The sequence below is a fragment of the Arachis hypogaea genome, chromosome 15, assembly GCF_003086295.3.
Source record: "Arachis hypogaea cultivar Tifrunner chromosome 15, arahy.Tifrunner.gnm2.J5K5, whole genome shotgun sequence".
Classification (NCBI taxonomy): domain Eukaryota; kingdom Viridiplantae; phylum Streptophyta; class Magnoliopsida; order Fabales; family Fabaceae; genus Arachis; species Arachis hypogaea.
This window is the reverse complement of record NC_092050.1, coordinates 154,323,516-154,334,823: the sequence shown is the minus strand read 5'-3', so window position 1 is coordinate 154,334,823 and position 11,308 is coordinate 154,323,516. Positions and strand designations below refer to the sequence as shown.

Sequence of the window (11,308 nt, the reverse complement as noted above, 5' to 3'; positions counted from 1 at the left end):
TCGTTGGATTTTTTAGCAGAAATTTTCGACAATAATATAATTAATATTGATCTTTTTAAATAAAACGCAGCGTTTTAAACTCACAACGATCTTCGCATTATTGTTGAATTTTGCATCAGTCTCCAACCATAAAATTAAATTTGAGTCAATATTTTTTGGAAATTTAATTTTTCACCTTATCGTCAGACAATCTAATAGAAATTCTAATAATAAATTTCATAAAAAAAAAATTAACAGTAATTCTGATGGTTTCAAGCGTATTTTTAGTAATGCAAGATTTGTCACAACATATTCAAATTAAGCATGTTTTACCACTAAACTTGAACCAAACTTAGCAATTTTTTCTTAAGTGCGAACCCAAAACTTAACAAAGAAAAAATTGGAAGAACTATATCCATGTTTATACCTACAAAAATATTATTACAGATAAAGTATTAAATTGGTCTCCTATGTTTAGGCGTAATCTTGTTTTGGTCTTTAAGATTTAAAGTGTTCTATTTGAATCTAAAAAAAATTTCATTTAGCTTCAATATATCTCTATTGTGAGGTCAAAGTTATATAATTAACGGAATATCCTACATGACAGCAGTACAAGAATAAGATCGATAATATGGAGAACAAATACAAATTCTAGAGGCACAAAATCAACCGTGAATGTATTAATACATTTATTTGTCATTCTCCTTAGTTCTATAAAAAATATTTTATTTAAATTGTAAGAAAAATGATAAATAAATATATTGATGCATTCACAGTTGATATTGTGCTTCTAAAGTTTGTACTTGTTCTCCAAATTATCGACTTTGTTCTTGTAATGCTGTCATGTATGACATTCTGTTAATTATTTAACTTTGACCTCACGATGAGATTACATTGAAACTAAATGAAACTTTTTTGGATTCAAATAGAACATTTTAAACTTTAAGGACCAAAACAGAATTATGCTCAAACATAAATGACCAATTTAATACTTTATCCTTAAAAACAATTGAAACACAGATTTTATAGCCTTTTTCAACTTATCTCTCTTGTATTTTTTTTTTTTCACTCTTGGCTTGCATTGATTCTTCAAATAAACATTTTTTAACCTTTTTTAATACAAAAGAGATAGACTTTAAAAACAAAATAATTCAATGAAAAGATAAGACATTCTACGACCATCTTTTCTTAATAAGAGAGAATGATTGATATTTTCTTTGTAAGTACGAGGAAGAAAAAAATAGTGTCAAAAAAAAATATTTAATGAAGATACTTTTCTTTTTCTTACATTTTAACTTTGGAAGAATGCCAATTATATATATAAAAAGAAAAAGGCCGAATTTTCAAAATTGAAATTTTACACGTCCTCAAATTTTGAATCCATTACTGCATGCATGGATTATCTCGCATGAACATTTCTAAATTTCTGTTCATTGTAGAATCATCGAATTTATTGGCCTTGCTCCTTTTACTTTTACCAAGTGTATGTACTGCTCTGATTTCCTCATTGTTCTTTCTTATAATTGGTACGTACCATAATTTGGTACAAATCTTTTCTTTTCCTTCAAATTAGTTATGATGCAATGATATTATTTTTTTTAGTAAACTATCGTTTCTATTCACGAAAGTTGAAAACGTTAATACATTTATTCATAAAAAAGAAAGTTTTCATTTATATCTTTGAAACGTGGGTTCCACACAACAAAATTATTCAAATACTAAAAAATCATCTAAAAATTTCAAATTACCCTTATCATTATCTGCATCATAATATTTTTGTCTCTCTCTTTTATATATATATGAGATAAGTCTCAAAGTGGTCCCTGAAGTTACTGTCGAACCTCATAGTAATCCCTGAAGTTAAAAATTACTCATATTCATCCCTGAAGTTGCACTCCGAAACTCAAAGTCGTCCTTCCGACTAATTTCGTCCAACTGGCGCAACCGGAAAGCTGACTTGGACTCGTTGGTGACACGCTGTTAGCACAACAGCTAGCTGACGTGGCGACGTAAACTATTTTGATTCAATTTGATGGTCCCTAAATTAAGGTTAAAAACCCTAACCCCCAATTGACTCTCTTCTCCTCTTTTCTCCATTGCACACTCTCTTCTCCTCTCTTCTCCATCGCAGCAGAGGTGACTCTCCTCTACAGTGTCTTCTCCATCTTCGAAAACCACACGTTATGGCTAGCGCGAGCAATGCAGCTGGGAGCTCCAATAACCCACGATCATTTGGAAGCATCATGAGGAGAATGAATAGAAATAGAGATGCGCATCTGCCAGAATAGTGTGGGTGCGGGTCGAGACTAGTGTTGCGATGGTCAGCGACGGATTCTAATCTAGGAAAACCGTTCGTGGGTTGCCCAAACTACAATGTAAGTGTTTGATGCTGTTGTTTGCTGTAATTCTGGATGTAAACTTGGTTGATTCACTTTTCTGGGTGCAGACTGCAGGTAAAAGGTGGTGTGGGTTGTTTCTGTGGGTGGATAAAATTCTGGAAGAAGATGCGGTAACATGTGATGGTAGAACAAACTCTTCAAATGACAACAAAGAATAGAGGATGAAGATTAGATTCTGAAGTTAGAGTTCTCAAAATGGGGGGAGGGGGGAATTTTGCTGTTTACATGTATGCTGCTACTACTGATTACAGTTGTTATGATTGTCTTAAGGTTGGATAGGCAACAGAGTCAATTATTTTAGCAAAAAAATATGTGACATGGGATATGCATATGTTGTTCTGTTCATGTACTTGTACCTGTCCTTTTGGTTGAAAGAAATGCAGATTAAACTGTTTGACATGACTGTGTAAGAATAATTTGAAATTTGAATAAACAAGAGGTTATATGTAAATAATTGTTCCTACACTACTAATGGATTCATCTAATGGAATTAATCTTAATTGCATATTAGAGACCAAGAAAAAAAATCTGCCACAACTCAATTCAAGGGAGTCATAATACATATTCATATATTCATAATGCAGAAAATATATTTAAAATAGGTATTACAGAGTCAGGGCAATATTCAACAAGTATATCAAATTTCTCAACATATTGAGAACACAAGTTTTGAACACTAAAATTTTCAACACTGGGTTCAAAATTCAGAAAGCACGCTGCTTCATCAAAATAGATAAATAAAATAATCTTCTCCTAAACGTAATAATCCTAGTCTTCATTTTTTGTTTCTGGGTGGTCTAAATACAAGGTTGGGAACAAACTTCATGAAGTTAGCAAGCCTTGTAACGGTCCCCTGTGATGCACCTTGCATAGGATGAGACGGATGATTTGTTGCGGGTTAACTGGTTGCTGGTTGGGTAGTTGCTGCTTGATTGTTGCTTCCTGGAGTTGCCTTTTCTTGTTTGGAGGACTTCCTTTTGGGAGGGAGTTTTGGTGGCCTCACAGGAGAAGGCAAAACCTATTAGTGAAGACATGTAAAATAGTTAGTAAAAGTGCATAAGAACATGCACATAATAAAATGAATGTCATCTAATTTTTTGAACCTATTGAGAGTCATCAGTTTGTGACAAGGGTGGTTGACTGAGTTCAAGCTGAATTTTGGTGGGGGTTGTGGGACAAGGGTGGTTTCACCACCATTAGCAGCAAGGGGTTGGGCAGCAGCAGCCTCTGCAGCAACAGCAGCATCCTCATTAGCAGCTCTGGAGTTACATAAGTGACATCAGAATGGTCCCTTCAGTTTTATAAGTGACATAAAAATGGTCCCTATTCTTTACATACAAATCAGTTCATTATATACACAACAGTTCATCAAGTATTAGTCCATCTACTAAGTAAAGCAGTAGTTCATTGTATACACAGCAGTTCATTATATAAGCAGTGATCCAACTACCCTGTAATGAATATCTTCTCACTTATTCTATTATCACAGCAGCCAATACTAATTATACAACAACAAATAAATTTTTAAAACGTACTTTCTGCTTATCTGATATGAAACAGAGCTTATTTTGCTTATAATCTCCCAAGTCTTCATGAAGTAATTTCAAGAACCACCTCCAGTTTTTAGTATTTTCAACAGGGACAATTGCATATACAATCACATACATATGATTCTCTGCATATCTAATATGAAACAGAGCTTGTTTTGCTTATAATCATATTCTTCGTTGTCATTTGAAGAGCTTGTTCTACCATCACATGTTACCGCATCTTCTTCCAGAATTTTATCCACCCACAGAAACAACCCACACCACCTCTTACCTGCAGTCTGCACCTTGGAAAGTGAATCAACCAAGTTTACATCCAGAATACAGCAAACAATAGTATCAAACACTTACATTGTAGTTTGGGCAAGCCACAAACGGTCTCTCTGGATTAGAATCTGTCGCTGACCATTACGACACTGGTCTCAACCCGCACTCACACCATTCTGGAAGACGTGCATCTCTGTTTCTATTCATTCTCCTCACGATGCTTCCAAATGATCGTGGGTTGTTGGAGCTCCCAGCTGCATTGCTCGCGCTAGCTATCGTGTGGTTTTTGAAGATGGAGAAGACACTGTAGGAGAAGCAATAGAGGAGAGTCACCTCTAGTGCGATGGAGAAGAGAGGAGAAGAGAGTCAATTGGGGGTTAGGGTTTTTAACCTCAATTTAGGGACCAAATTGAGTCAAAACAGTTTACGTCGCCACGTCAGCTAGCCGTTGTGCTGACAGCGTGTCACCAACGAGTCCAGGTCAGCTTTCCGGTTGCGCCAGCTGGACGAAATTGACTGGAAGGACGAGTTTGAGTTCCAGAGTGTAACTTCAGGGATGAATATGAGTAATTTTTAACTTCAGGAATCACTATGAGACTCGAGGGTAACTTCAGGGACCACTTTGAGACTTATCTCATTTATATATATATATATATATATATATATATATATATATATATATATATATATATATATATATATATATATATATATATATATATATCTTTGAAACATGCGTATTGTTACAATAGAAACATCAACAACATTAGCAGAATATATCAAATGGAAAAGAACCAAAAATCAATTGAGCCGGTACAACCACATCATCGCAGAAAAAATAAATCCAAAGCCACAAATTCAATTCGCAAAATATAAATTCACCATTTCGTCTCTGCTCCTTTTCACATTTTCTAACAATAACAACATTAGCAACAATGAAAAAAGGGTAACAGAATGAAAATGAGAAAAGAGGTGGAGAAGAAGGTATAGTAGTGATGATTGTGGGTCTCTTGGCCGCTACAGTAGCGTTAGGAGAGACTACAGTAGCGTTAGGAGAGACTGGCGATGGAAGTCCATTATGAAAATTAAAGGGGTGAGAATGAAAAAAATAAAAAAAAGGAGTGTGAAAAGAGGGAGAAGGGAGAATGATAGTAATAATGGTGAAGATAATGGTAATTTAAAATTTATAGGTGATTTTTTAGTGTTTGAATAATTTTATTGTGTAGAACTCATATTTTATGGGTATAAATGGTGATTTCTTTCTTCTATGGATAGATTTCAACTTTTATAGATAAAAATAATAGTTTACTCTTCTTTCTTTCTTTGGCTTTGATCCACGTAATAGCTAATAGAAGAATATACCTTTTATATATCGATTAAAGAATAGATTAGGGGTGGCAATGGGTAGGGTAGGGTAGGGTTTGGATCCAACCCTAACCCTACCCGCGGGTTGAGAATATCTCAACTCTAACCCTACCCGCTCTTAACCCGCGGGTACCCGACCCTACCCGCGGGTTACAAAAAATATATAACATTATTATACAACTTGATGGTAATTTAAAATAGAACTGATTTTTATATTAAAAAAATATTAAATTACCAATTAATGATTTTCTTTTAATGGTTAAGGATCTTTTGCATTTAGTGAGAGGTCTTTGATTCAACATCCACTTAAAACATATTTTTATATAAGTATATAAAATAAACATATATAGAGTGCGGGTTGGTCGGGTAGGATTGATGCTCAACCCGCACCCTACCCGACCCGCACGAGAACCCTACCCGCACCCTACCCTACCCACTGCGGATCGGGTTGGGTACCCGCGAGTAGAGTACATATTGTCACCCCTAGAATAGATACTACAAAATTCTTGACATATCGTAAAGGTTTTAAATTGGATAGTGACAATTTTTTACTACCGCAAAACAGATAATAGTAATTTGTGAGCTGCTCTAAGATAAAACACTGCTAAATCACTATATTGAAATTGCAACACTTACACATCAAAATAAATTAATAATTTAAACTATTAAGTCATGATCTAAATAATATTTATCATCATTAATTATGGTTAATTTAACTCTAAATTTAACATTTGTATATTAGATCTTAGATCAATTATTGTTTATGCGTTTTTCACACTCTTTAAATAAGTGTATCTGACAATAAATTCTTAGAATTGTGTTGATATACTTTATAAAAACTATTCACTTAATTTTAGAAAAAATTATTAATACATAGATCAGAATAAGAAACCATTCATTTATACTATTGTCTTATGTTTTAAACCAAAAGGAAAATGAGACATTTGTAGATATTATTTATATAAAACTTAATTTTAATACAACATCAGTTTAAAAAAAAAATTACAATTGCACTATTTATTATAAAAGTATTTATTGTAACTCTTGTAATTTGTAGCAATCAAATAGTCATTAATGATAATTTTAATGATGTGAAATTGATGTAAAATTTTATCTAATAACTCACTTTTTTTTGCTGATTATATACTGGACAGAATTTAAAAAAATTACTTGTTCCTACAAACTTTTTCTTAACGTAAATCGGCTATTATGTCTGCAATAAAATATGTAAACAACTTTTTCCTTTTCAAATATCGTGCTTGGAGGGTCCATTTCCTATCTATGACTTTAATTGGGAGGCAACCTAACAAACAAGGATCCGTATTGGGAGCATATGTGTAATTATAAAATATAAATTATTGGTAAAATTAAACTTATTTCATTAATAAAGAGATTTGTTATTTTGACAACCCTCTTAACCAAACATCAACTACATACAACATATATAGTTTCTACTACATAAAAAAAAAGACGAAGAAAAATTAACAAAGGACAAAAGTTACAAAATATTGAGCGTACGTATTTGTATCTTGGAGTTATCATGTTATAAATTAGTAAGATTTTTAAGTGTATCGTCATACTGGTGTATCAGTAATTTTTAACTGTTGATCTTAATTATATATATTATATATATTTTTTATAATTAAGATCAACGGTTAAAAATTACTGAAATACCAGTGTACCATATACTTGAAAATTTTCCTATAGTATATATTAATAAAAGTTACAAATTATCATATAGAATTATCTACAACGTGTTTTAGACATTAGAAATTTATATCAGTTCGTTGGGTTGGGGTAACCAAATAAAACAAAACTGATTTTTTTTTTCCGAGTTAGCTTTTATTTATTTATTTATTTATTTATTTACTATATCACTTTTTAAGATCTAAGGATGGAGCTAATAATCTTGAACCCCTTATTAGTAGACATGTAAAATTAGTAAATTACTGAAAAAAAAGGACAAGAGACAAAAAGGCAGTTGGGAAAAGGACATGACATAAGGGTAATAATTAATAAGTATGTACCATACCCTTGAGATTTATCATTTTAATTTCTGAATTAAATGAGTTCTTTTTAAGATACTTATTGTTTTTAGTTGGTTGTTAGAAATTTATTTTTTAATATTTTGATTTTTATAAAATTTAAAAAATTTATATTTTAGTCTCTGTTATTAATTTATTTTATTAACTATTTATGTAGGAGATTAGATGCTGACATACATGACAAGCTGAAATGTTGATGTAATAAAATATTAACTTGTAACGTCAATACTTAACGAAACAAATTAATGACAAAGATTACAATAAAATTTTTTAAGTTTTAAAATAAATACTTAAATTAATTCTCAATGAATTTTAAATCAAATATTTTGGTTTCAACAATTTTTTATTATTCAAAAATCCTCCAAATTTATTCTTATCAGACAAATTTGTCATTCTGTTGCTTTCAATTAAATTTTTTTTTTGTCTTTAACAAATATGTTTTTAACAAATTTTATTCTAAGATAATTAAAAAATAATACCATTATAGAATAAATTAGTCATTTTTAAAATAACAAAGATACTAATCTATCTTACCAGAGTAAGTTCCAATGATTTTTAGAGAATAAAAAATTATTAGAATATAAAATATCTAATATAAAATGTTTTGAAAATTAATTTAGATGCTTTCTCTAAATTTTATAAAGACCAAAATAAGAAAAAAAAAGTAATAAAAACCAAAATTAAAAAAGTATAAAATGCAAAATTTTAAAAAGTTATAAAAAATAAAATTTGATTAACATGTATTTTTTAGATGATATGTTAAAATTATAAATTAAAAAATTATAAAATTTAAATGTTTAATATATCTATTTTATGTTTATTAAAAAAATGTACTAATAATAGACATTAACATATGCTCTAATTCATATTAGCTAAATCCAAAATGTTTTATGAGTTTCTTCAAAACAGAGAAAAGAATAAAAGAAAGTAATTAAAAATAAGAAATGTTAAAAATTAAAATTTTTATTAATATTAATCAATACTTAGTTAATATTTTTTATAATAAAAAATTAAAATTTAAAGTTAAAAATTTAGAATTTAAAATTTAAAGTGTATATTAGTTAAGTATCAGTATAATAATAATAATAATAATAATAATAATAATAATAATAATAATAATAATATTTATACACTAAAATCAGTTATTAATGTATTTTTATATAAATATATGTATGGTTTAATTTATTTTTAATATGTATTTAATTCCAACATATATTTTATACTGATGACTAATTTTAGTAGTTGATTTTAGTATATATATAAAATTACTCTATATTTTATTAGTGATGAAGCATTACTCGTTAAAAAGTGTGATAAACGTGTGGTGTGTATCCGAATCACGAAGGGGAAAATAAAAATAAACTTTTGTTGACATTTTGGGATGTTCATATGGTAGTTCACACAATTGACATTACCCTACACATCCACCCATATGTCCTTTTCCCTGGTTTTTTTCATCCACAAATATGTTATCTTCTGATCTTTAATATTATACATAACTTTGTTCAATAATTTTAGTTACGTTATAAATATTTTAATAATTTTTAAGTTCTTATTCTTAATCTTAACTATGGTGCATAGTAATTTTCTTTTCTTTGTAATTCTTAAGTACGAGTAATTTTAAATGAAAAAATACTAAAATATATTTTTTTAAAGAAATCCTTTGTATTTTTTTTTTATGACTAAAATATTTCTTTTAGTGGCCCATGCAGGTCTCGAACCTGCGACCTTCGCGTTATTAGCACGACGCTCTAACCAACTGAACTAATAGGCCTACATTTTTATTTTTAAATTAATAAATATTACAACAATGCTAGGTAACCAAGATGGTTTCAACTAAGGGTGGAAAAAGGTCAGGCGACCTACTAGGAACCTGCAACTTGGCCTGTTATAAAATAGGCACAGCCTTAGGCTATTATAAAAGTTTTATTATATTAATAAGCCAGGCCCAGACTCACTAATTAACTTGGCCTGGCCTGTCAAGTCTGTCTGGGCCTTTTAATATATAATTATATATATATATATATAAATAATTTTTTTATTATTAACAAAATAATGAGATATTTTAAATTTATATTTAATTATAAATAATTTTGTATATTTTTAATAGTTTAAAATTTAAAAATTCTTATAAATATTAAATATGACATTTTATATATAAATATGTTTATTAAAAAATATTTTTTAAAATAATATTTTTATTTTTGTAAAAAAAAATTAGCAGGCCTTTTAACAGGCTTTAGGCCAGGCCAGCAGGCTGAATAACAGGTCAGCCTTAGTACTTTGAAAAAAGCCTATAGCAGACTGCAGGTCAGGTTCAGGCCAATCAACTACATGACAGGCCAGGCCAGGCCTGTTAAGAGCAAAGCCTGGTCTGGCCTGGCTGTTTCCACCCCTAGTTCCAGCAAAAAACCAGTCAAATGCCTCTGGATAAATCCAAAACTTCTAGGTAGATGGTGCTTATGCTACGCATTATAATGTTTATTTTCTTTGTAAATTGGATGGTTCTGAATCAGTTTTTTAATTTATCATGTTTTAGGCATTTGAAGAGAGAAGGAGGGTGAAGAGACGGAAGCTAATTAAATTAGTTTTCGTGATTCACGTTGCAATGATACTGAATGTATCTCCTCCTAATTTGAATGTAGTGAAACATTTAATAACTAATATTTTAAATCATAAATAAATAAAATTAATTACTATATTTATAATTAATTAAGTTATTCCATTTTTGGTTGATTTAGAGTTGGTTCATATACTTTTCCTAAATCTTATTGTTCATTAAAATTTTCAAATAGTAATCTCCTTATCACCTTGAACTTTTGGCTTAGCCTTTCTTCTAACTCAAACTTGAGTTCTCTTGTTTAAAAATCTCATTTTACTTTTCGTCTAGCATTCTCATAAAGGTTTATTAGCAGTTTTAGCATCTACTTTGTTATGATTAGTTTATTACATAATAGAATATAAAATTTATTTTAGTTAATATTACATTTTATCTAATAATAGAAAAAATGATAGAATGAATTTAACAACCTGTCATTTGCTTGTAAGTTGATGACACATAGTAAAAGAAATTAATAGCTGTATTTGGCGTTGGTTATAACCAAAGAAAAAAGATTGATAAACATTTGCAAAGAAGAAGAAAAAAACTTCACAAGAAAACAATATTACATTTAGAGTAGGGATGATCTAAGTGAGAAAACACCAATTTTTCTTGTGGTGGCTGAATATTTAGTAAATGGTTGATGAACCATTTAATTTTAACCTGAATCCATATTATTCTGAAAAATATCTTAAATGCATTAAATAAACTGACGTTGATATATCATGCATGTAATAAGGTAATATAATAGTACAATTTGAACTTGAATTATATGAGAATTTATTATGAATGTTCAAAATTTTACCCCTCATTAATAAGATCCTTTAGTTGTGCATCATGCTCAAAATTCAATACAACACATCATGGCATCATCCATCATTTTTTTTTAAATTAGAAGTGAGACTTGAACCCGAAATCTTTAGGTAAAAATAGAGAAATTATCTTATTTGAACTATAACTTGTTGACATGGCATCATTCATTATTATACCAAGAAGATTTTTAAAGTATATGATTTGATGTATTTTTCTGGTGTAATCCTTTTGGAAACATTTTAAGTGCACCGGAAGTACCGGTGCTCCAGTTGTTTTAACCGTTGATCTGAATTA

The 11,308-nt window shown here is 29.7% G+C and overlaps 1 non-coding gene across 1 annotated transcript; it reads right to left on the bottom strand.

Annotated features, from left to right (window-relative positions):
• Window positions 1-9,302: 9,302 nt before the first annotated feature.
• Window positions 9,303-9,376, bottom strand: TRNAI-AAU (transfer RNA isoleucine (anticodon AAU)). Its single transcript has one exon. It is a non-coding gene; the product is annotated as a tRNA-Ile (tRNA).
• Between the last annotated feature and the right edge of the window lie 1,932 nt (window positions 9,377-11,308).